This window comes from Sturnus vulgaris, chromosome 5, assembly GCF_052056855.1.
Source record: "Sturnus vulgaris isolate bStuVul1 chromosome 5, bStuVul1.hap1, whole genome shotgun sequence".
Taxonomy (NCBI): Eukaryota; Metazoa; Chordata; class Aves; order Passeriformes; family Sturnidae; genus Sturnus; species Sturnus vulgaris.
In genome coordinates this window covers 53,640,403-53,668,166 of record NC_142247.1, presented here as the reverse complement: position 1 = coordinate 53,668,166, position 27,764 = coordinate 53,640,403, and positions in this window count along the sequence as shown.

Genomic DNA, 27,764 nt, shown 5'->3' with positions numbered 1-27,764 from the left:
CTTATATCCCTGTTAAACCTGTTCTATCTAACATTCAGAGATAAGGGGAGATTGACTTGGATAACAACCCTGATACCTACCCCAGGGATTAGTGATGTTACCCCAGAGCCTGATCCTGTCCCAGAGACTAGGGATATTAACCCAGAGTTTGACCCTGCTCCACAGCCCACCTCGGAAAGGAACCACCCAGAATGGGTGGGGGTGCTAGCAAAGGAGATACGTGAGATGGGCCAGATGCTGAAGGAGTACCTCTCCCCAGCTGGTGAGAAACCCTCCCCCTGCCTTAAAGAGGGAGACTCTGATGGTGCAGCAGTGGGACCCACAGATGTTACATCTGTCCAGGTTCCAGCTGAACTGCAAGGGCACTCAGCGGCAGCAGTTGCCCCTGTGGAAACTAGGAAGTCTAAGATGAAAACAAGGCACCTAGATAATAAGGGTCAGGAAGGGGGCCCCTCACAACCAGCAGGGGAGCCAGAAGTTGAGATCATCACCGAGTCCCTGTCATACGAGAGTCGCCGTAACCTGCGAAAAGACATTGTACGACGGGGCCGTGAGGCTTTTACAACCTGGTTACTGCGGGTCTGGGACCTTATGGGTACAGGTGTGCAACTGGATGGTACTGAGGCAAGGAATTTGGGAGCCTTGACCCAGGACTCAGGTGTGGACCAGATATTTGTAAGGGAGGTCTCCTTTCCCTCTGGGAGCGACTTTTAATGAGTGTGAGAGAGAGATTTGTCCACAGGGAAAGAATGCAGGAGTACCACCAGAGAACACGTTGGAATACCCTTGAGGAAGGGATCCAAAAGCTGAGAGAAGTGGCAGTACTGGAGGTGCTCTTTGGGAGGGATGGACAGCATGACAATGACCCTGACAAGGTCAGGTGCACAGGGCAGATGTTGTGGAATCTGGCAAAGCTGGGCCCATCTCAATATACCCCCTTTATTGCAATGATTGATGCTGATACCAACCAAGTGACAGTGGGTTCTGTTGCCAACAGGCTCAGGAATTATCAGAGTATGATGGCTGGCCCAGTGCAGGCTCATGTCTCTGCTGTGGCTAAGGACCTCAGAGAGGAGTTTAAGGAGGAGATGAAGGAGATAAGGGAAGAGGTGAGGAAGATCAGTGCAGCACCAGTGCGAGTCATGGACCCCAAAAGTAGAGCCCAACGCCCCCCAGCTAGGGAGAGAGGGTACACCCCACGTGCTGACCTGTGGTTTTTTCTATGTGACCACGGGGAAGACGTGAGAAGGTGGGATGGGAAACCCACTTCTGTCCTGGCAGCACGGGTACGCCAACTCAGGGAGGGGAACACCAACAGAGGGAACTCCACTAAAGTGAGGGTAGCCTCAGCCTCCCATGGAGGTGCAGGGTATTACAGAAGGGAGGATGATCTGTCAGATCCCCTTGAAGGAACCTCCAGTATGTATGCCCAGGAGAGAAATAATAACCAGGGCTAGAGGGGCCCTGCCTCTAGCCAGGGAGAGGCACGGGAAACCGGATCTTTTGGACGGTGTGGATCCGATGGCCTGGCACATCAGAGCCACAGGAACACAGAGCATTGGTTGACACTGGTTCACAATGTACATTAATACCATCAGGACATGTCGGGAAGGAACCTGTTTCAATTGCTGGGGTTACAGGGGGATCTCAGGAATTGACTCTACTGGAGGCTGAGGTGAGCCTGACTGGGAAAGAGTGGCAGAAACATCCAATTGTGACTGGCCCAGAGGCACCATGTATCCTAGGCATAGACTTCCTCAGGAACGGCTATTACAAAGACCCAAAGGGACTCAGGTGGGCTTTTGGAATAGCTGCTGTGGCAGCAGAGGGCATTAAGCAGTTGAACACCCTGCCTGGGCTATCAGAAAACCCATCTGCAGTGGGACTCCTCAGAGTGAAAGAGCAACAGGTGCCAATTGCTACCTCGACAGTGCACCGCCGGCAGTACCGGACGAATCGAGATGCCGTGATTCCCATCCACAAGATGATCCGTGAGCTGGAGAGCCAAGGGGTGGTCAGCAAAACCCACTCACCCTTCAACAGCCCCATCTGGCCTGTGCGTAAATCGGAAGGAGAATGGAGATTGACAGTGGACTATCGTGCATTGAATGAGGTGACTCCACCACTGAGCGCTGCCGTGCCGGACATGCTGGAACTGCAGTACGAGCTGGAGTCCAAGGCAGCCAAGTGGTACGCCACCATTGACATCGCCAATGCATTTTTCTCCATTCCTCTGGCAGCAGAGTGCAGGCCTCAGTTCGCTTTCACCTGGAGGGGTGTGCAATACATGTGGAACCGACTGCCCCAGGGGTGGAAACACAGCCCCACCATCTGTCATGGGCTGATCCAGGCTACACTGGAGAAGGGTGGAGCTCCAGAACATTTGCAGTACATTGATGACATCATTGTGTGTGGGGATACGGCAATGGAAGTATTTCAGAAAGGAGAAAAGATCATTGAGATTCTGCTGGGAGCCAGCTTCGCCATTAAAAAGAGCAAAGTCAAAGGGCCTGCCCAAGAGATCCAATTCCTGGGAGTAAAGTGGCAAGATGGACGGCGCCAGATCCCCAGTGAGGTCATCAATAAGATCACTGCAATGTCTCCACCAACCAGCAAGAAGGAAACACAAGCCTTCCTAGGTGCCATAGGCTTTTGGAGAATGCACATTCCTGAGTACAGCCAGATTGTGAGCCCTCTTTACCTGGTCACCCGCAAGAAGAACGATTTCCACTGGGGCCCTGAGCAGCAGCAAGCCTTTGCCCAGATCAAGCAGGAGATTGCTCATGCAGTAGCCCTTGGCCCAGTCAGGACGGGACCAGATGTGAAGAACGTGCTCTACTCTGCAGCCGGGAACCATGGTCTGTCCTGGAGCCTTTGGCAGAAGGTGCCTGGTGAGACGCGAGGCCGACCACTGGGGTTCTGGAGCCGAAGCTACAGAGGGTCCGAGGCCAACTACACTCCGACGGAGAGGGAGATCTTGGCCGCCTATGAAGGGGTCCAAGCTGCCTCAGAGGTGGTTGGCACGGAAACACAACTCCTCCTGGCACCCCGACTGCCAGTGCTGGGGTGGATGTTTAAAGGAAAGGTTCCCTCAACCCACCATGCCACTGACGCCACATGGAGTAAATGGATTGCCCTCATCACACAACGTGCCCGTATTGGAAACCCGAATCGCCCTGGGATTTTGGAGATAATTACCAACTGGCCGGAAGGGGAAGACTTTGGCCTTGCTGACGAAGAGGAACAGGAACAGGTGACCCGGGCCGAAGAAGCCCCACCATATAACCAACTGCCAGCAGATGAAACAGGCTATGCTCTTTTCACTGATGGTTCCTGCCGCATCGTGGGGATGAACCGGAAGTGGAAAGCAGCCGTATGGAGTCCCACACAACAGGTCGCACAAGCTACCGAAGGAGAAGGTGGATCGAGTCAACTTGCTGAACTCAAAGCTGTTCAGCTGGCCCTGGACATTGCTGAAAGAGAGAAGTGGCCAAAACTCTACCTTTACACTGATTCATGGATGGTAGCCAATGCTCTGTGGGGATGGCTGGAAAGGTGGAAAAAGGCTAACTGGCAATGTAGGGGAAAACCAATCTGGGCTGCCAATGAATGAAAGACATTGCCACCCAGGTAGAGAAACTGCCTGTGAAAGTCCGTCATGTAGATGCCCATGTCCCCAAGAGTCGGGCTAATGAGGAACACCGACACAATGAGCAGATAGATCAGGCTGCACAGATAGAGGTGTCAAAGATAGATTTAGACTGGCAGCACAAGGGAGAGTTGTTCCTGGCTCGATGGGCCCGTGATGCCTCAGGTCATCAGGGCAGAGATGCCACCTATAAGTGGGCACGAGACCGAGGGGTGGATCTAACCATGGACAGTATTTCTCAAGTTATCCATGACTGTGAGACATGCGCTGCCATCAAGCAAGCCAAGCGGGTGAAGCCCCTCTGGTATGGGGGGCGATGGTCCAAATATAAGTATGGAGAGGCCTGGCAGATTGATTACATCACACTGCCTCAAACCCGCCAGGGCAAGCGCTATGTACTGACCATGGTGGAAGCCACCACTGGATGGTTGGAGACCTACCCTGTGCCTCATGCCACTGCTCGGAACACCATCCTGGGCCTGGAAAAACAAGTTCTTTGGAGGCATGGTACCCCTGAGAGAATTGAGTCAGACAATGGGACTCATTTCAAGAACAGCCTTATAAACACCTGGGCTAGAGAACACGGCATTGAGTGGGTGTACCATATCCCCTACCTCGCACCAGCTGCAGGGAAAGTTGAACGGTGCAATGGCCTGCTTAAAACCACCTTGAAGGCACTGGGTGGGGGAACTTTCAAGAACTGGGAGATTAATCTACCAAAGGCCACCTGGTTAGTGAACACCCGAGGTTCCACTAACCGAGCAGGCCCTGCCCAATCTGAGCCCTTGAGAATATCAAATGGAGATAAGGTTCCAGTGGTACACATGAGAGGTGTGCTAGGAAAAACTGTTTGGGTGAATCCTGCCTCCAGCAAAGACAATCCCATCAATGGAGTTGTATTCGCTCAAGGACCAGGTTGCACCTGGTGGGTGATGCAAAAGAATGGAGAGACCAGATGCATACCCCAAGGAGACCTTGTTTTAGGGTGAAATACCTATAGTACTGAGCCTATGTCTCTAACTGCATGTATGTATATATAATGTAACAGTTTAATTTGATATAGCATATTAGTATGGGAGAAATTCAGGGGTGGATAATGTTGGAGGTTGAATTAAGCCCTTTTCTTTCAGTGGAATTTTCTCCCATTGTTATGCTAAGTAATTGTGGCTACACCTTAAAACGACAGATAATGTTCTCTCGTAGGGGGGTGGCTGGAGGGGGAGGGGGGGAACCGGAAAAGGAAAGGTGGGACGGGGGGTCTGGAGCTGGGCTCTCTCTCTCGCTTGGCTCGTGGAGTGGGAAGACAACCTGGGCTCTGCTCTGGCATCTCCCCCTGCCATCCCAGCACTGAGATCCACGCTCCCTGCCTTTGGACATCGCTCTGCTGCTCTCCTAGCTCACCCTACTATCTCCGGACACTCTGCTGAGCACCACGACCGACACCGTGAGGGGGGAGTCACTTTCCCATCCCCTCTCACCCCTGGGCCGCGGCCGCCATCACCCAGCCCTCTTCAACTGCGCGGGACCTGCCCTGCCCCCACAGCACCGGTAACAGCACAGGGAGACGGCCTGCGGCCAGAAGGGACTGGAGCAGAGCTAGACTGTTTCTGTTGCCAATTTTTATACCTGTTGTTGTTTTTCTGCTTTGTTAGATACCAGTAAAGAACTGTTATTCTTATCCCCATATCTCCTGCCTGAAGGTGTCTGAATTGGACCTAAAATAATTAAAAGGGAGGGGGGTTGCACTCTGCATCGCAGAAAAGGGGCTCCTGCCTTTCCTTAGACCATACCTGTCTTTCAAACCAAGACACCTGCTCAATCAGGCTGACTAGGCTGACTTCAGTGCCTCTGTTGGTACTGGCTGATACTAAAATACGATTGAAGGGTCCTGGTGTGGAATTTTCATGCCATAGCAGGAAGCAAGGAACTGCAGGTCTATTGATTATTCCAGTTGCAACACACACTTCAGTAAATAATCATCAAAACCTGAAAATACAACACAAATTAAGAACAAGGAAAATGAAGAGGTTTGCCAGTATTCACTTTTCCAGGGCACTAGGTGGGTGAAAATGTCCCTTTAATTCTTGAAATACATCCTTCTTATTGAAATATTTATAATATATGGTAAAAATTAATTGTGAAACATTCGCCACCAAAACAAGAAGAAAGTAAATTCTCCAGTTTAAAAGAATGCACAGCAGAGCTGTCTTGTTCCCTTGACAACCTGAGTCCTTCCTCTACTGGCCATGAACTTTCTTCACCTCCCCAGTTACCACATCAGCTCCTGTGCCTTCAGGGCTTCCATCTCCTGCCAGCTGAGTGGGACAAATTTGGTGTTTCTAGCACAGTCCTAATGGCTGTATTCAAGCTAATAACAAAAGGTGACCTACCATGCAAGTAGCAGAATGGATGCAGTCTTGGAGGGTTGTGGTGGTCTGAGCTGCAGCTAAAGCCTAGGTTTGAGTATGAAATTTAAATTTGTGAAGCTAAACTTTAAAGTGGGGAAGAAACATCAAAGTCAGAAATCCAAAGCAAAAGACAGACTGAGCGTTATAGCAAGCATGTCAGGTTGAAACAAAATCTTTGCACAGGAGTAGTATTTAGGTGGGAAAGAAGGAAACAACAGAAAATAATTCCACTGAGAATGTTGAAAAGAAAAAGCCCTGAAAAGAGTGGTGAGGAAGCTGGAAGAACCACAGGAGTAAAAAGTCTTGTGCTTTTCTTTGTAATGCTATATTCTTCGTGTAATGATGTGTCACTCTACAATTTGAAAAAGAGCATGTGTCTTGTCACTCTTGTATTTCAAAAGCAAAGAGAAAGTCTCAGAAATGTGACCCTGCAGCAGCTCTGTGGCCTGCATGGAAGAGATCACCGAGCTGAGAGTGAATTTCTTGTTATGCCCTGCTGTGCCCAATAGCTTTCCACCAGCCTCACATCAACACTGGCAGAGTGTAACAACCCTTCAAATTTCTCATCTCCTACCTGTGGTGAGGTAACTTCTTCAGAGGATTCTAAAGCCAGCCTAGAAAATGAGAAGCAGCCTGAGGCTTGGGTCAGCCTTTCATGCAAACCGTGTGTGATCTCCTTGGCAGAGGTGAGTACAGGTTATAAAATCATCCTGTAAGGGAATTTTGAACACAGCAGCACTTCCAACTCACAAGACTTAAATCAGTGCCTAAATAAGAAGTTAGGTTCTTTCTTTCAGAGATGCCAAGCAAAGGCAAGGTGATGGTGCAATTTATTCCTGACAACAAGGCCAGTGATATTTAGTTTGTTAAAGGGATGATGTCCACTTCTTCGAGTCAAATTCAAAGTATCAAATTTTAGCAAATATGTATTCAAAGTATTCAATGTGAATATTTTAAAGTAAAAAAGAAAAAAAATGTGCAATATTTTTGCCGTGGCCCTTCCAAAAGAGAAAATAATTTGTCCTGGAATCAAATGGGCATATTATGCTAAAACTTTGCATAATGAGACTGACCCGAAGGACTTTAAAAGGGGAACAATGACTATGCAGGAAGTTCTTTCAAAAGTCTTTGTAAAGCAATTGGGACAGAAAGAACTAATCCTTCTTATTTTTATTTCCCTTCATGAATGGGATATTTTGGATTAAATCTAAGTGGACTGGACTAGACCACACACTAGGTTGCAATTAATATTTCACACATCAACTGTATCATCTACAAATAAAAATTGGTTGAAAAAATTCTGACAATTATTAACATGATTGACTATGATGCCAGATTTTTTTAAATTACGCATAGAAAATTACCTACATTAGTGAACTTGTTGAGAATTTACAGATGCAGACAGAGAGAAAGAGTTTTTTCAGTGGCAGATACTTCATTGGCCTTAAACTGCAATTTGTTGGAGATATGCATGTGAACTGGAAAATCACATTCCCTTTCCACTAATTTACACAGGAATTTAAAATTAATTTTTCATTCAATGCCAAATCCCTTTTTGTGCTCATAAGCTATTAGGCCATATGCCACACATTATTTTGCCAGGTGTTAACATGGTACAGACAAATCACACACCCACTAAAATATCTGAGGGATTTTGAGAGACAAAAGTGAAGGAAGAATGCAGGATGAAAAAAAACCAACAACAAACCTTTGCAAATTACTTATAAAGACTTGACTAGACTTGAAAAAATGTTCTTATGACTTCAGTAAGAACCACCATATTTATCTTACCCACAGACTGAAAATGATACAGCAGATGTTGTTGATGTGTTGATGAAAGATGAATTTGACCTTACTTATCCAACATAGTTCTCAACTTACCAGCTTTGTTTAAAAAAATCCATCTTTAAATACTTGTAGTGAACAGTGTAGAAGAACAGATAGTCCAAATAGATTGCATTGGCACAGTAAAGTGATATAGTCTCTTCTCCTGTCTTGTGGGTTTACCTATTAGTATTACTGATGATTCATTCAGGAGCAGGAGGGAAGTTAATTAAATAGGCCTGCTATGTGCTAGAAATTAAGTGCAGTTCAGAAGTCTATGTCCAGTCCTAAATAGTGACGATCAAATCCCCAGTTCTTATATAATTTCTAAATGGTAATGTCAAGAAATAGATTGTTTTAATTCCTCTCGCCTGTAGGTCAAATGAAACTATTCACATAAATCCACAGGCAGTGATATAAAAGAGCCACACCTCTATTATTTCCTCTTAACCATTTGATCATTTGAAATTCATGGATATTTGAATGAGGCCTTTAAACTAAGACGAGCATAATAGCATGTCATTAAAATAGGAAAGCAGATAAACATGCATACAACTGGTAACAGGAAAAAAACCCATTAGCAGAGGTGTTAAATAGTTCGCTCATTTGAACAGATTTTCATCCTGCTTTAGTACTATTCTCCAGCCCTTGCCTAATCTGAAATTATTGTAGTCATTAGAATATAATAATTCAGTTGTAGCATGCTGTGTTTGTCTGCCACTAAAAAGCCAGAGAACTACTCCAGGAGCAAACAATTATTAGGACACTGATTCCCTGTTCACTTAGTAAAGTCTGCTGTCAGGTTTGAACCACTTTGTCTCCAGGCAAATATTAGCTGTTAAAGGTAATATTCACAGCACTGTCTGAGATGCAAGAAATAAATGCTTAACAGTGGGAACTCTCTTCAGCTCAGACCTCTGCTAATTATTCTGGACATGTGGCTGCCCAGTCTCACCAGGTTCCCCCTTCTTTCCCCACTATTATTTCAGCAGGGTTACTTTCAGTGCCATTATGAAGGCTAAAGGACACAAAATATCTCCTTTGTATCATTGGCCATACTGGTTTATTATCAGCTGCTTCGATGCTCTTTAGGCTGTGATGCTGGGCAAAATGCTGGGCAAATTGCTTCAGCTCTAGCAGAAGTTATGTCTATGATGCCATTTTTTCTGTATGAAATTCTGTACTCCACAACATTCTAGGGCCTTCTGGGTTTGCTTCTGGGAATACCCATACAAAAAGCAGTTTCACAGTCTGTGAACCTGACTGTTTTTTATCCTTGTGAGCTCTACTTCACAAAAGCTCCACAGTGGGGTCCTAATGAGTACTGCTATAAATCAGTAACAAGATGCACGGCCAGACCCTACAAATTAGAGCAGTAGTACAGAAAAGTGCTTTACAAAAATACTTATTACATGATGTGTTTTGCACTTGCACAGAAATTGCAGGTGGAGGTTGATGCAGCAGATGCTATTAAACAATAGTTATTGGATAATAGAGAAATCAGCAATGGTATTTATTTACTAGGAGTCACAGAAGAGCATGAGTTCTGGGCATGAGTTCAAGCCAATTTTTACATGGAATTTGGCAGTGTTTTACATGATAAGAGGCTGCCACTGCAAGTGAGCCCAAGAAGGCAGATCTTTCCACAGGCATGGCTTTGGCAGCAGCATGGCTCAGCCCCTTTGCCAGTCCTGCCTTCCTGCTCTGCCTTTACCTGTGGGAAGTCCAGTTCAGACCTGGGAGCAGATGGTATCACAGGCACCTTCACTATATCTGCCAGGAGAACAGGCACCACAGAAACTTTGTGAAACTAGGTGAGGGCACCACCAGGTAGACAGAGATAGAACGGATGTACAGCCTGGCCAAGATTAGATCTGTTAAGTTAGTGGATTATTATAAATCAGTGGAACTTATTTTCTCAAGAACTCAAGAAAGCATGAGGACAACTCACTTCAAATCCTCTTTTCTTATTCTAGCACTGAGAGTAGCAGAAGAAGTGCTATCTTTGTATTATGAAGTTCAAATCTTTCTGCAGCTGGAAACTATATAAGAAAAATATGTCAAGATTCTCAATCACTTCGTACTAAAATCTGAATAGCTATTGCCCATCACTTTTTCAACATTTAATCTCTCAATCTAATTAAAAATTCTATTAAATGATAGATGGTTTTAGAAAAAATACCAATTTACCAGAGATTATCCCATTGCTTTCAAAGCAGACTTGGTACTTTTATTTGCAGTGCATTCACTTCATGAATCATGAATACATTATTTATTGGGCAAAAGGAAAACTGCTTTTGAATAGGATTACAAGACGATCACATGTTGAAATTCTCTGCAAAGAATGACAAGTGTATTTCTCATATTTCATGTTTCAAATTATGATAAAAATAACCGTATGTCACATTATATAGCCTTTATTCATTAGGCCAAACTTTTCTGGGAAACCTCTGTGCTTTGACGTTGGTAAGGTCACCTTAGCTATATGTCAAGGTACAATTTGTGCTGTAGTATTTACCAGTGAATTTTTCCACTGCATTTAATAGAATTAGTTTTATTGTTGTAATATCTTTATATCAACAAAATGTCACAGGGACCTTAGATCCCCATGCCCTTATGTACTGTGAACAGAGCAGATACCTTGGCACTTGTTTTAAAGGTAAGGTACAATCAAGTGTACAATCAGCTGTAGCAAATACAAACATCTGAGTTGAACCTTAGAACCATGCATCAGCATGATTATTCTGAACATGAAATTCATAAAGTTCAATAACTTTCTTTAGTAAAAGACTCGTTGGTATGTAATTACTTTCATGCATTATTGTTGAGGAAAAGAAGGTCCATTATTTAATATATACTGCTGTTGATTTATCAGCACCTAGAATTCAACTCCAAAAATTTAGTGATCGACCAATGCCTGAATTAAATTTAAAGTTGCATTTTTTGTTGTTCAAGACCTTCTATTCTCAGAGAACATTCAACAAATAGGGTACCCATTGTTGATGTTACCCCATTTCTCACTAGAAAAAATTATGTCTGTACTACAACCATATTTTCTAAGCAAAGCTGGTTCCACAACTAAGAAAATATATTTCCTGAAGTTGATGGGGCAGAAATTCTAACATACAAAGTTCTGTACTTCAGGAGATAAGACAACCATCAGCTGGCATTCTGCTAGGTGATTTTTCTGTGTGTGGTTTCTTTTTTTCTCTGGTATTGCCTGTACTGCTGACAGCCAGGTTGACTGTATGGACCAGAGTAAAGCATTCTTCTGTTCTGCTTTGAGAATTCATTTTTTCTTCAGAGAATCTTATGCCTGTGATAGACGTCCCATATCTGACACTGCACTTAGCACTGAACTGCCTTGTTACCTCTGGGGCTCCTTTGAGGATTTTATTTGTGATGGTCATGTTAGGCATCCTTCTGAAGGGACATGCTCTAAACAGTACAAAATAATACAATTTGTTTCATGTAAAGTGGGGGCTGGTCAGTGACCAGAATGAGATCTAGTTTCCATCTTGCTTTGTGAAACCTGTACTTTAGTCTTTCATTGGACGAATTACTCACCTATGTGTGTCTACTCATTGTCTCTCATTCTTCTTGGAGGAAAGCTACTTTTGCCACTTTCTACATTCTTCAAACAATTTTTATTCTTTGTCTTCTGTTCCCCCCCGGTTTTTTTGGGGGGGTGGAGGAGTGGGTGGTGGATCGATGGCATTGGATTTCGGTTTGTTTGTGTTTGGGATATTTTTTGTTTTGTTTTATTTTGCTTTGTTGTAACTGGTATCCAGAGTAAGGAAGTACATTACATCTCTGTGTCTTAATAGATTCAATAGCACTCTGCAAAAAACTTTGCTCAGTTGACCTGCAGAGGCCAAGAACGAATCAACATCCACTGACAAAAGAGCCTGCCCCTGTAGCCTGAATACTTCTGACTTCAAAAATACTTAGAATTTAAGCAATACTCTCTGAGAAGACTCTTGCTAAAACTAGAAGTGGAAAGATGATGGAGTAAGATGTGATTTTTGAAAAATTGGTACTTGATCCCAGTCTGTATATTAGCATAGATAAGAGATATTCATAAAATGAACATGCAGCTGAGAAATCCTTTGTGTGAACCCAGTTGCTAAGTGGGTTTAGAAGTAATTTTTTGTGAAGCTGAAAAATAAAATCTAGCAAAGGGCAGTTTTCTTTTGTATGGGTTGACTATTCAATAAGGCAGAAGCTGTGTGAGGAACAAAGACTGGTTTTAGGCAGTGAAAATTTTCAGAGGCAGAGACTATTTTGTGTATGAGTAGAGAGAAAATAGAGAACAGCAGGGAACAAGAAATGGATGTGATCTTTGGTGCACTATGACGAAAGGATAAGTAATAATGCCGATGTTTGTATGGTAGGGACATTTTTACAAGTAAATTCAAGATGTTTGACCAGATAAATATTTGCTAGTTTTGCACTGATATTTGAAAAAGCCTCAGGCAGAGGTTTTGGCTGAACAGGAGGATGCTACTGGTTGCTCCTTACATGTTATTCAGAACATCTCTTTCTTCCTTAAATATCTGACTGTGTAATTTTGAGGGGAAAGAAATATTACCTTTTCATTTCAGTCTATTTTGCTACTTCAATCCTGAACACTCTTGCTAGGGAAAATCTGAAAATTTTATATGGTTGTGGGCCATGCAGGAATCAGTTGGAAATCCTATCATGTAAGCCTTGTAAGTAATCATATAAAATAATCCTGATATTCCAATGATAAATTTGATGTAGGGTGCTGTAAATGTGCTACATTTTACCACCATGTAGCAAACTTTCACTGAAGACTTGGAGGGTGCTGTAAAACATGCATAGATTTTATATGCAAAAGTTGACATTGAAAAGGATTGAAATTATTTTGGAAGTTAGGATTAAAACATGGAATATTCTTAAAATGGAGCAAGTTTCTAAAATCCGTGAGGAGAATCAGTAAGGACATATGGAAATAAATGCACACAACTGAGTAATCAAATTCAAGAACACACTTAAACTGGGCTCATTAGAGAGTGGGTAAAGATTAAAGTACATATAAACCAGGAATGAATCAGCAATCATAAAAAAATTAGCTCCAGTGTTGGGTTGTATCAATCAGATTATCACAGTAAGTCAGGTTTGCTAGGAATGCCTGTATAATAGTGCTGCTTTGTCTTTACATGAAATAACATCCACATTTTGGGATGCTGCATTTCAAAGAGAATCGAAATCTGCAGAAAATCAAAAGAGCAGAAATTTCTTAAGATACTTAAAATCTTGATCCATGAGCATGCAAAAAGAGAACAAAGCTATATGAAAATGTTAAAACCTTAAAAAATTAATTGCAACCCCCCCCCAAATACAAATATTACAATTTTAGAAGAAGGAAGACTTATGTCACAAACAGTATCTCTCATTAGGAGAGACCATGTGGCCTAGCATGGGAGAATTTTATTAAATATTAGAGGATTCCTAACCATTATTTCTGGCAGAAGAATCAATCACAAGGAAGCTGACTAAAGTATCTGGAGTAAGGAAGTACATTACATCTCTGTGCCTTAATAGATTCAGTATCACTCTGCAAAAAACTTTGCTCAGGTGACCTGCAGAGGCCAAGAGCACTAAACACACCCTCAGGCCCCTGTTCTTTTCAAAAATACACTCTGTATTTTTTTCTGTCTCTTTTCTTTCATAACTTCCTGGGAAGAATATGCTCCATTGCATTATAAAAATCAGTATTACTAAAACTTTGCAGAATGATTCCTCTGAGAATTCTTTCATGTTCCTTCCAGAAGGCAGCTGTCATGGCAGTGAAAGGAAAGAACTAGTGTTTAAGGAGCATGATTTAGTATACAAATAGGTAAAGCACATGGCTAAGAGAGAGGATATGTGTTTCCATTGTTCTCTAGAGTCTGTTCACATTATTGGGGTAAAACATTTTGTGGAAAAAACTGAATCACTATTAGGAGAATGCTTAAAAAATACGAAATACCCAAAACTAACCAAACCCTCTTCAGTGAAGGAAGTAGGTGCTCTCAAAGAGAAAGTCAGAGTTACGCATTCCAGATATGCAGAGATATCTTTCTGTACATCTTTAGACTTTGAGTTTTCATCTTCTTTAACTGAAGGTGACAGTACAGCTACTGTGTTAGGCAGGTATATAAAAATCATGCAGGTCCTTGTTCAGTGTTTATCATTTTGACTTCCCTTGGAGCTGCTGCTGGCCAAGCCTAAAAGTGGGAGAATGTTCAGGAATACCTTTTTCCTAAGGAAGAGGTTGGGCTGTGCCTGTACGTACTGTCTTTTCTGTCCTTACAAAAGGATCGCAAAAGTACTTATACAAAAGGAAGTTTGCCACACATATCTCTGAATCCAGACCATGCTATGATCGGCCATTTTCCAAGAGTACTGTCTCTGCTCCATGCAGAAAGGCTCACTTAAAGGCCCGCCTTCAACAAAATCTTCAGACTTTTATTTCCTAACTCCTCTTTAACTTCTCTATTCAACAGTATGTGAAATTAGGAATTTAAATGTGAGTTAAGGGAGTGTGTATCTTCAATTTCTACCTGAATGGCAATGTAGTTCTTAACTCTCAGATGCACAAGGCTTTTTTTTATCTGTTTATTTATAGGTTTTTAATTATGATCTGTTTGACTTTTCTTCATAGCTTCAGGCAGATTTTCTGAATTAATTCTGGAATATTCTGAAAATGAAAATATTTCTTCAAAGACTCTGCAAGAAGCAACTCTTTTATTCTACATATTGATAAACTACAATTAATTTTCTCTTTGGATTTTCAAAATATTTTCATATCAATGAGTAGAGATCCTATAAGGATTTAAATTAAAAGTATAACATTTTACAGCTTTTTATACTGCTAAGGATTCTTCTTAAGAAGAGATCAGTTCTCTTTTCATTTACAGTATGTCTGAGAAAATGAGTGAAATAGTTGCCTATTTTAATATTTGTCAAATAAATACAATTTTTGGATAGAAATTTCATTCTAAATTTAAAAATAAAAATAGAATTTCAGAATTCACGAAAATTGGTGTTGATATTAAAGAATAAAAAAATTCCTTTCCAATAAAGGGTGACAATGAGTTATTTAGAAATAGTAATACAGTAAAATATTTCAAGCCAAAAGTATTTATTACCTTTAATGTCTGACTGACATACGGGAAGGTTGATGCGTATTTGAATGTAAGAATCAAGAAAGGACTTCAAATATCAAAGCTATTCCTTAGGCAAAAAAAAAAAAAAAAAAAGTTGTTTTTCTCAAAATATTTGTTTCATTAAGGTAGTCATTCATTAGTAGTCAGACTTTTGAGCATCAACTCTGTCATTGAAACTGAGTTGATAATAATGTAATTCTCCAGTTTAGTCAGCCACCCAAGTCCCAATGTTTCATTATTTTTACTAAATTATAGGTTTGGAGATAGGGACAAAGCTGTCTCCCAAATCTAATTTCCTTCTGAACTAAAAGATAACTAAGGACTTAGATACTTGCATGACAACATCCAAATTTTCAAATCCCTAATCATTACTAAAAGCATTTTCCCCCACAACTGCCCTGTGAATAGGAAAATAATATCCTTAGCAAGTAAGGAATCAGGCAAAGTAAGTAACATACCCAAATTTATGAAGGAAGCCAGATGCCTTGGAATAATAAAACATACCAACACCCTTTCTTCAGGTTCCTCTTTCTTCCTTGGAAAATTTTATGGTGGTCCTATGAACACACAAAAGGGTATTTAAATTCTTGGGTTTTAATTACACAGTAGCTATTGTGCCTGTTTTACCTTTCACCCCACCCCATCTCTGGCTAAAAATACTTCCAGTTTCTTCTTACTAAATATTTCTTAGCTATTAAGATTCCCTTTTCAAACTTGTTGGTCTAAGAATCACAGGTAAGACTGCTCCTCAAATATTGCATTCATTTTTGGGCTCCTCACTTCAAGAAAGACATTGAGGTACTGGACAGTGTCCAGAGAAGGGCAATGAAGTTTGTGAAGGGTCTACAGAACAAGTCCAAAGAGGAGCAGCTGAAGAAGCTGTGGGTGCTTAGCCTGGAGAAAAGGAGGCTCAGGGAAGACCTTTTCACTCTCTAGATGTACCTGACAGGAGGCTGTCGTGAGGTGGAGGTCAGTCTCTTGTCCCAAATTACAAGTGACAGGTTGAGAGGAAACAGCCTGAAATTGCTCCAGAGAAGCTTTAGATTCATTATTAGGAATTCCTAACCTCTTCATGGGAAGTGTTGTTAGACATTGGAACAGGCACAGAGAGTGATAGAGTCACCATCCCTGGAGGTTTTTAAAAGATGTGTAGACATGGTATTTAGGGACATGGTTCACGCACAGGTGAACTTGACAATGCCAGGTTAACAGTTGGACAATGACCTTAAGAATTTTTTCTAGCCTAAATTATTCTATAATTCTATAATTTTCTTTGTCCACTAATGCATTTTTAAAAGTTGTGTCCTAGTCATTTAGTTGGTATAGTTTTGGTGCCAGAAATTACATAGTGCCATTTTCTTTATGACATTTTGAAAAAATTGTGTTAGGTGATAGTATTCAACATCTATCAGGAAGAAATCCATATAAGTCACAGGAATAATCAGACAGTCAAGGCATGATGACTGAATGCATCATGCTGAAAAGTTACTTTTATAAATACTGCCACCTGGAAAATAAGTCAATTGAAACTATCACAGCTGATCTCCCAATCCAACTAATCTGTCATTTTTTCTGGTCTATTATATCCTTCCATTCTGATAAGGTGTCAATTGGTTATAGTGCAGATGCACCTGCTTGGAGTGATGTCTTGTTCGGAGATGAACTAAATCACATTAGCATGGGGTAAAATCTGATTAAAATGTGACACAGCTTTCCGGTATTATCTATTCACTATATGTCTCTTATCTCAGTCTGCCATCAATTTAGAGTAGTTTTCCTTGGCTAAGGGCACCAGAGAACACTGCCAGACTCCAAAACCTTCACACCAAATTTTCACCTACCACCTAGCATAGCTGCTTCGTTCTGCTTTGAAAGAGAAAGATATACAAGAAACCAGAGCTATCTTTCAGTCATGAAATATTTTACCTCTGAGAGGTAAAGTCTCATTTTAGACTGGAATTAACAAAGCTGAAGATATGAAATCCCAAGAGTTATGAGGAAAATAACCAACTGTCTTTGCTATATACTATAATTCTCTACATTCACTTTCGTATTCCTAAAATGAGACAGTAGAAATAAAAGAGCAAGTGAATTTTATGATAAAAATAGAAGCATAGTTTTTAAAAGCATTTTATAAAAAAGACTACATTACAATTACTTTGTAAAATCTCATTAACTCTTTGATAACAATTTTCAGTTGCTACTTCTACTCCCTATGCAGTCACATTTTTTGATCTGAAACAGCAGTGTTGAAGAAAGAATCATAATTAGTGAACCTGAAATGAAGTGTCCTGCCTTTGAATAATTGTATACCATAAGCAGTTGTAGATTACACAAACCTACAAGTTCAGCTTGATAAAAACATAAGCAGAAGAGAAATATTTAATGGGGTTATTTTTTTGAGCAATAAATATCAAGGTGTCAGTCAACTCCTGGAAATAAATAAGTCTAAGAGAGGTGTGAAATTCTAGACACTATTTTAAGCTACTTACCCATGTCATTATTACTGGCCAGGAAATTCTAAGCTGGGATGTCCTGACTATTATTTTTTTTTTAAAAATTTTTGAGGGTTTGCCTTGTCTTTGAAAGAATACTAAGTCAGAATTAGGAAAAAATGGAAGGAGAAGTTTAATATAGTTTTAATTGTCAAGAAAAGGTTATATAGGGATGTGAGCATAATAGAAATTTCTACTAAGATTTCTCCTTTGTTTCTTCAGGGTCAGGGTCATTCTCACCCACTCAGTGGGGATATTCTGATTTCTAAAAGCCATGTAGGTTGTTGCAATATTTTAAGCATCACTATAAGCCTTTAAAACCATCTCTTAACTTAAATCAACAAGAGATGTCAATTCTGAAACCTAAGAACTCTTCCTAGCACCAGCTATGAAAGTCTGCCATACATGGATGCTTCATCCAGTGCTTCTATCAGTAAAACTCCATGGAGGTATTGCAGATTTCTTAGTGTGGAATGGAGCAGAGCTGTGATTCACTGAATTGCTTTCACCAAGGTTCTTCTACAGTGCAAAATAATCTTATCCCCTTTCTATAGTGCTATAAAAGTCCAGGCCATAAAAGGAAAAACTCTGAAGCTATATTTGTGATGGAAAAAAAAATTTATTTGGGACAGCTTTGTAACTAGCTTTGGCTAATAGACATGTAAAAGCCTGTCAAAGTTACTACTCTCCATATACTGACTAAATATCAGTTCACCTATTTACCCCTTTAATCCTCTCTTTGGCTCCTTGCTGAACCTGCTGATGAAGATGCACCTGAATAACTTGACAGTGTAGTAACTTTTTGATTATTTGTAAGTAGGTTACTTGGTTTGTAAATAAAAAAGGCAAAGAGAATGACTTTTCTGGCATGACTTACTTATTAGGTTGGACCCTGTGCTGTACAAATGTGCCTACACCATTTCGTGATGTCAGTTGGCTCCAGGGCTGTCCTTAAGTTGAGCTTCTAATTATTTGTGGAACTGGGGTGGTTTTGTGAAGATATCTGTGCTGATTTGGGACAATCTGTGCAGTTTGGGAAACAGTAATAGTCATATCATATGGGTCTTACTTTTTCCAGGGTATCTTGATCCTGAATAAGAGAGAATCATTGCTGAGGTTGGAAAATGCTCCAAAATGTTTAAGTCCAACCTTTGACCAAACACCCCTGTACCAATGAAAGCATAGCACAAAGTACCATGTCCATTCATTTCATAGTCTTCCAGGGATAAAGACTCTACCACCTCTCTGGACAGTCTGTTCCAATGCTTAACCACCCTTTCAGTGAGGAAATTCTTCTGGATGTCCAACCTGAACCTTCCCTGGTGCAGCTTGAAGCCATGTCCTCCTGCTGTGCCATTTGTTACCTGGGAGAAGAGGGTGACCCACACCTGGCTATATCTTCCACTCAGGGAGTTGTAGAGAGTGATAAGGCCTGCCATGAGCCTCCTTTTCTCCAGGCTAAACAGCCCCATTTCCTTCACAGTGCCTTGTCAGATCTGTGCTCCAGAGCCTTCATTGCCCTGCTCTAGACACACTCCAGCACCTCAATATCTTTCTTACAGTGAGGGGCTCAGAACTGGGCACAAGATTTGAGATGTGGTCTCACCAGTGCTGAGTACAGAGGGATAATCCCTTCCCTAATCCTGTTGGCCACAATTTGTTTAATCCAAGCCAGGATGCCGTTGTCCTTCTGGGTCACTTCAGTTGCCAGTACTGGTCAGCCCCAAAGGAGAAAAATTTCAAAGGCTATTCAAAATTAGGTGTTTGAATGTTTAGTTCAGTTTGACTCATGACAGCTATGACGAGCGGATACAATTGGTTAGTTTAAAGGTTCTAGTATCCCATACCTCAGCCGCAGTATTTTGATTTCCTATGACATGTTTTTTATTTTCCTATTACGACATCCTTTAAATGCCCATGCTCAAGAAAAGAAAGAGGCCAAAAAATATTATTTTACTATGAGCTGTGAAGAAAAATCTTTTCTCTTTGATGGTTCTCAAGAGACATATGTTGCTTTTATGTGGTTGTGGCAGTTTCTAAGTTTCTAAGGTAAGTTTCATCATGATCTCAGAAGAGTTTCAGCTCAGAAAAAAGTATATAATGCTAACAAATTCAATATTATAGAATTATTCATAATTATTAAAAATCTCTGTGTTATATAATTGGAATATTATCACAAGCACTGTTTTTAAAGACACCTATTATCATCGCTATTTTTCAGAGAGGGAATGGAAGCCTATCCAGATTGAAGTAGATCAGCTAAAAGCCTCCAGTAAGATAAACTCAATCCTGACCTCAGAACCAGTTTATCCAATCTGTAGGTGTCTTTAACATAAGAATAAATTAGAGTTAGACAGTGAAGGACAGTCTGAGTTCTTTGCTTTATTGAGTTTACTCAGACTTCTACTTAAATATCAGTATTTTTACAACTATAACATAAGAATCTCTTCACTGACAAAACTATTTCTAATTCATTCTTATGAACTATATTTGAAATATGAATTGAATTTTTCTACATGTTTATGTCTGAAAAAAAATAGGGTGCACTAGCACAAAACTATTATGAAAGTCAGATTCTTGTTGCTCTAAGTGTTTAGGTTTTAGCATTCAAAAATTGCCCTGAAATGTTGTTATCATTAAAGCAAGAAATCTTCTGCTATAAAAAGCCTTATTCTGAGTTTTGTCATGCATTACTTCTCTCAATATGTTACACTGGAAGAAAGTGTGGCAGAACTATCTTATAGTAACTTGCATAAAATAATTACCAAGCCTTTCTCAGCTTCCATTGAAAATATTAGCATTTTTAAACCACCTCATGAAGCATTAAGTGTAGTCTCACTCAGAAATTCCAAAATGAAACCCAGGGGGATGTAGTTAATCTTTCTTTTTATGTATGAATTGCAAAGCACAGATTTGATTTTTTAAAACCCCACAGTTTGCAAAATCAATAATTTACCTGAAAAAACTATGCAAATAAATAAGCTAGCAAACCATAATATACAACTACTACTGTACTAGTATTATAGCCTGCCCTGCAAAGGTCATCTGCATCTGCTAGTTAGTTATCTACTGAAAGACAAAATCATACAAAAAGGAAGAGACAACTGGAGAGAATCTGTTAAAACTTTTTTCAGGTTATACTAAGATGACAGAATAATACAAAAAATGGTTTCATAGAAACTTTTGTAAAAAATTTTTCAGAATTTCTTTATGAAAATCGAAATCAGATTATTTATTTTTTTAGAAAAATAAGATGAAGCAAAACAAAACAAAATACCCGCAACCAAACAAGAAACCTACTGACACACTTTTCTTGTTTATTTGTACAGCAGGATATAAGGAGTCAATAAAATCAAAATTCCTTTTTTCTATATAGTATAAAAAGGACACATTTGGATTAACACAATTTTGACAGAAAATTCTTCAATCATCTCTATTTATGTGGAAGGTCAGCTCATTTCATTGCTGCTGTTCTATGCAGTCCTCTATGGCTATTCAGCCAGAGGCATGTAAAGGTAATGCTATTTGGATCAGTAATGCAGCTGCCAAAATTATTTTTTCACTTATTAAAGCAAATATTAAATATTTCACTTATTAAAGCAAAATGTAGCCTGTAATTGGCACTCAGTTTTCTGTGCACTGCTATGCAGATGTATTGCAGTGATGCCAGAATGATTTTTGCTTTTGTATTTCCTTCAAATATATTCATAGCTCTGTAGACTACTGTTTTATAGTTTTATAGTTCCTAGCTAGCTCCAGTGCTTTTCCCTACCTTTTTCCTACCCTCATAGGCAGAAAGACAAAACACATTTCAGAGGCTCCAAACTCCAGGGGCCCAAAGGCTCCTATCCTATCCTGGTTCTTCCTGGGAGCCAAGGTTGAAACCAGCTCTTTGAGACACACTTTCATAAAAAAAGTTTACTTCCTATCTAAAGGGGGGCTACAGGAGAGGTGAAACTAAAAGGAGAGAATTCCCTCATCACCTGTGCTTCTAACTGGGGATTCTTTCATTTATGCTGGTTTGTTAAACTTGTAAAACTGTATTCACCCCATGTGGGTTGGGCATTTCTCTGTATCTGCCCCTTGGAGACCTCCAGCGAAGACCAGCCTTTATACTACCTGCTACACTAATAATGTCTCAAAAGTGTGTTATTTCTAGGTTCTTTAAGGCAACAGCAGGAGAGTAAAAGGTGCTTGGAAATGTGATGTTTAAGTCACCTGAAACATATCTTAAAAATTAAAACTTTCCAGTAGTGTAAGTATTCAACCAAAGTCTACTTTCTTTAGTAGATTCCATGGTCCAGGTATTTCATTGTTTTCTCTGCCTTTCAAAGTTTTTTATGCAACATATTTTTAACAGAAAGGCATTTAATGAGAAAGTATGAATGCAATACTTGACCAGGAGTTCCTGGATATATAATGGAAAACAATAAAATTATTAATTACTCATTTGAATTCATGAACACTACAGAAATATTTGTCTGTGGTCTCTCTATACTACAACACACAACAGGGACAAACCTTCTTCCCTCCATGTCTGTCAAACTGACTGTGACTACACCAGTCTCTTCAGAGACTGAAATATCAAATATCCCCAGATATTTGTGCATTACTCTGAATGATTGAAATAAAGCATCTATGTCATTAACTGCTCAATAGTATCCAGTGCATTCCATTTTCCTATTCATGTACCACAATAGAATAGCTGGGGCTTTTATGAAAACTAAACAATTTTGAAGCTACAGCCATGCATGCAGGACACTGTTTAATACCAGGACATAAAAAGGCAATTTAGTCACTTTTTAAATGGATCTTGACACTTATAGCACACATTTAGTCCACATATTATCCATAAGTAGGGAAATAATTGAATACCCCAGGTAAGTGGGTTAATGTATTTTCATGAATATGGATGATCATATTTTGCTTATTCTTTCACAGTCTACATAGCTTTTGTTGAATGTCTTTTGATTGCAGGCTATTGAAAAGTTGTATTTTCCTACACTCCATTAGAAATCAATAAATCATATGCTGGAAGAATGCTTCTCTGCCTCTGTATGCCAATATGTTGTCAGTGGTGGATCTGGGACCAAATGTTTAGAATAAAGGTACAGTAAATTCTCCAGCAGAGAGGAATTATGGAACAATAATACACAAAGGGAATTGTCATCAATTAGGGGTTAGCATCTGCCTTGAAGCCAGTTGAACTTCTGTTGCTTTCAAAGTACTTTTTGTATTTTTTTACCTTAACTATGGTAGAACAGGGTGGTTTTATTATCTGAGTAAATGTCTAGCCATTTAGAGACTATTATTAACCTCATAATGCCTTACAGCTGGTTTTTTAATGTGTGCCCATTAGTAACAGAATTTAATGGTCCATTAGAATGACAGGAATCACCAGGACCTCACAGCATTGTATGCACATTCAGTCTCTGGGCACAAACCTCCTTGACATTTTATGCAGAGAATGTGTTAGAAAAAGAAGATGCCATTTGGCTTGGGCTTTGTTATCTGCACTGAGAGTAATGATTTTTCAGTTAAAGGCAACAAGTTTCTTTGTTTTCAGCACCCTTTTTGGGTTAGCTTTACAAGGAGTCATTGAAGTTGGAAATAACAATATTTTTTTTCAGTTTCTACGTAACATAATTATTGGGAAGTGAAATAAGTATCTTTATGCTCATATTTCCAACTTTCCCGAGTAAACAGAGGAAGAAAATGGTGCAACCATTCAAAACTCAACTAAAACAAAAACTTAACATTCAAAATTCATTTAAATGTTTCCAGTAATCTCGGCAGAGTCAGAATCATAGACAGGGAGCAGAGTCATGTAGGAGAACAACTTTCATGAAGTCCAGTACTATGAATGCTAAGGATTTTTCTTTGTTTTCCTGACTATCTTCTGGTTTTCTCAAGATTGTCCGAAAATATTTTCTACCTTTGGCTTTTCTGTTTTAAGACAAACGATGAGAGAAATTGTATGACTGGAAAAGGTAGTAATGTGCACAGAGGAAATAGAAGTCCTTGGCTTTTGTGCAGGTGTCCAAATGGAATACTTCACATGTATTCTTGTCAGCCTGAAACTCCTGTCTACCACAGGATGGTCACTATAGCTGTCTATACAGCATGCTCTAGAAGACATACTAGGAATATCATTGGTTATGATCTGAACCCCTAGATCATAGTCTGTCACAAGCAATAATAAGAATCTACATTTGATCTTTGTCTTATGACAGAAGATGAATGGATGTTTAATGGAATTGGTCTTAAGGTACTAATCCACCATGAGTATCTATTGACACTTTTCATTTTGTGATCATCCATGCCTGTTGGACATTGAAGAGTACACTGACTGGTGTCACAAAAGTGGTATAAGAATTTACATGCTGGTACATGTGAAACATTTCAAAATATAAATCATATTATCTAAGAAAATGATAATATATGCAAAGTATTAATTATTTTTCTTTCAATTGTTAAATCCAGATTATCTGGACCTTGGTCCAAAGATCACAGGAGCTGTGATGATGGTGCTTTGGAATCTTTGTGGCAAGTGATATGCTATCAGTGCACACATGGTGATAAAAGAAGCTCTCTGTGAGTTTCTGTACAAAATGTTTGCTTCAGAAGCACCCTTGTAAGTTTTAGTGGGATTCACAAGGGACGTGCAGGGGATACCCAGCACAGAGAGAAACAGCCATTAAAACATGCACATGACTTCCCAGAGACCACACCTTTTAAAATTAAATGCAGCAGAGACCTCTGAGTACTTTTTCCAGTGCTGAAGCTTATATCCCAAAGCACACACTTAGAATAATGATGATGTGAGTCAAATTTAAAAAATTTTGAGGTATAAATCTCTGCCCCAGAATTTGGATCCTGTATTCTACAACTGATAACTTATATACTTTTTTTTTCTGTTCTTTCAGCTTAATTACTGGGTTTTTTTGCTAACTTCTTGCTTTGTACCACAAGCTGTATATGTATAATGCCTCCTAACTATGGAAAAAGAGTCTTCCTGTGTTTAAAAATTTATGAACCAAAAAAGCTTCCACTGAAATGCTTTTTTTTTTTAAAAAAAGGGCTTGTAATGCATAACACAGAAACACTAGCAAAGAATGAGTGAGTCTTTTCTACATCTATGTTGCTTATTAACAGAATAGCAACAAATGAATAATTCTAAGTACTGTGACTTTTATGACGTGATGGCAATTAGAAACCTTGATTAAGTTCAGCAATCTCCTTTTTAAGAGCTGTATGTGCACCTAGTAACAAACAGTAGCGATTCTAAATTTTTTGGGAACTAAGAAATAACTGCTTGAGAAGAGGAAGCTGGAAGAAAGGACAGAAAGAAAAAACTAAGACATAAAGAAACTGTGGTGCTAAACTACAGTCTGTCGGTGGCAAAATGAAAATTTATAGACCAGCAGCATTTACTGATGCTTTTTCCCCAAGTTTAGACCTTAAAAATTAAGTATCTGCTTCAAATATATGCTTCCTGTGCACCTGTTAGGTAACTAAGTTAGACAAGGAGAGATAAGCAGCTCTGGAGAGGGAGACATCTGGCCCATTTTAGATGTCTGTCCACTACACTACCATTTTCTTTAAAAGGAGCCCAAGGTTACAGAATTAGATTGAAATTTAGCTTAGACTTAGGAAAAATAAATCCCAGTTTTAATTACTAACCATGTCCTTGGAAATGTGATTTGCCCAATGTTGGAAGAATTCAAGCAGTTTATAGTCCAATGCTAGAAGCAATACAGAAACCTTCCTCTAGGCACACCTTAGTGTGCCGCACAACAAAGATGAGGCCACCTAACTACAAAGTAGCTTCATAATATGGATTTTGTAAACTTTAATTCTGTGTAGTGCTTTTCAACCATCATAGCTTCTATTTCGTCTGCAGTTTCAGCTAGACCATGTCTGTATTCATACAATTAAGAAATCATTTCTAGGATGAGCTCAAAGTCATACTTGTTTCCCACCTACATGATCTATCTGCAAAGAAAACTGCAGGGCTGGCTTGAAGCTGGCCCAGCTGGAGTGTCCCTGGAAGAAAACTGTAGATAAATCAGGAGCTTTAGAGCATACAGAAGAGCAATTTTCTTTCCTATACAGAGATAGATTTGGAACAGATGGGGAGACTGCTGCTGCAGTACTGTGCAGAGTAGATGGCCATGTAGGGGTGTGCAGAATCACTCCTGACATTTTGCCTGAAAATGCACCAATTCTACCTGCCATGAAGGCAGATGGGATTTACAGTCAACAGATTTCAGGCTGGTTGCAAGTTGCCTGTAAATCCATATGGTCTAGAGTGCTCCCCTACTTGTCCAGTGTCTATACAGCTCAGACACATTTGACTATTTTCATTCTTTCTCCTTTTATTCATATATCATGAACTTGTCTGGAAATGAAATTACTTTGCCCCTCTTTTACACTGGAAAAGATAAGGATGTTATTGAGATTTATGTACCTGACTTTGGGATATATATACCTCTCAGCCTCCTGCAAGAAAACCAAAGATACATTTTCATGCTTAGCCTTGTCAGTTCTTGCTTTTCACCCTTAGACTAACTTAGAGTAGGGGAAATATCAAAAGTGTGTGTCACAACATGATTTTGAATCAGAAGCTCGAAATTCTCAGCAGTAGCTGTACATGGGATTGAGATCTGAGGCTCTGTTAACACAGTGAAGACAAGCAACACAATGGAGATGAGACACTTTTCATTTTACTGTTGGATGAACTTTTCTGCATCAGGTGAGAAAATAGAGCAGAACTCGGCGTGTTTGTCTCATAATAATATGATAGTGCCTGTGTTTGCCCAGCATTCTCAGCCTGGGATAGATAACATTACTGAAGAGCCCTGAGACAGTAATTCACAGCTCTTTTAACAATGAAGAAGACAAACCTGGAAGCTGATATACAAATGTGCTCTCCTGTCAGGACTTTAAGAGCATTTCAGAACACACTTCGTGACTAATGTGATAATGGAAGAGCCTCCTCACTGTCATTTTGCATGAAGGAGGGTGGCTGCAGACAAGAGATGTGTACCTTTTGTATACTACATCAGCCTGTTGATCAACATCTTTCCCAGCAAAACTCTTCAGGGAGAAGCTTTAATTGGTACTGTCACAAAACGTGTCTTGCTGCCTTTCTCATTCAATAAAGCTGCAAAAAGCATTAAAAAATTCAGAATAACAGAAAGTCAAATTATCAAGAACGTGCATAATAGAAAGGTGTAAATGCAAAATAAATCAACCATATTGAATTCAAAACTGATTATTTAATGCAATGTTTTCATCTACTGCTTCTCGCCGATTAAATAGATCTGTCTATATCTTCTATCGGTTGCACCACTTTCATATCCTGTTTTTCCTTGCCTCACATAAAAGCAATATTTTCTCCTGTGGCATTTTCCTTCAGTTTCAGTTTAAAGGCCAAATAAATTTCAAATAATTTCCTATTCAATTAAATGTTTAATGTTAAAGAACTGTGGCCAAAGAATGTGATTGCTGTTATGCCTTGATGAAAGATCAGTGAAGCATCCCTGGATTTTATAGATGTGTTTGCATCTAGGTCATTGCTTGAGAGCAAATTCATGTCTTTGCAAATATTGATTCTTTAGAATTTTCAAAGTCTCTGAAACTCAAGGTGACCTAGTGCACCAGAGATGTAGGTCAATAAATTTCAGAATGCCTGAGGATAGTGCCTTGTGTAACTTCCCTGTTGGTGAAATTCCTCTCCTATATCTTAATGTCTTCATAGGCCAGATGGCAGTTTAATTTCTAGGAGCCTATTAAGAAGAATGATAAAAAGGCTTATATTATTTGAAAGAATGGTGTATGTTGAAAGGTAAAACATACCTTTCATTAAATAAAAAATATTTTTAGCCATCTATTGGCTGAATTCAGTGCTCAGGACAGAGAATGCTATAGGAATTTGGTATGAATTATCCTACTGTTTTTCTGTCCCACATTCTGTAAATTCCAGCACCTTCATTTTTTCTAACTATCCAACAGAGACACACTCATAACTGAAGAAACGGAATCCATTTCATCACCCTTGCATCTACCTACACTCATTCACACTGTTTGACCTCCATGGTAGATTTAGAGGTAAATTTCTACTTGAAATCATTTTTTGAGATATTTAATAAAAAAAATAATTGTGAGATGTGTCTGATAGATTACTCATAGTTTGGGGTTTACTGAGGGG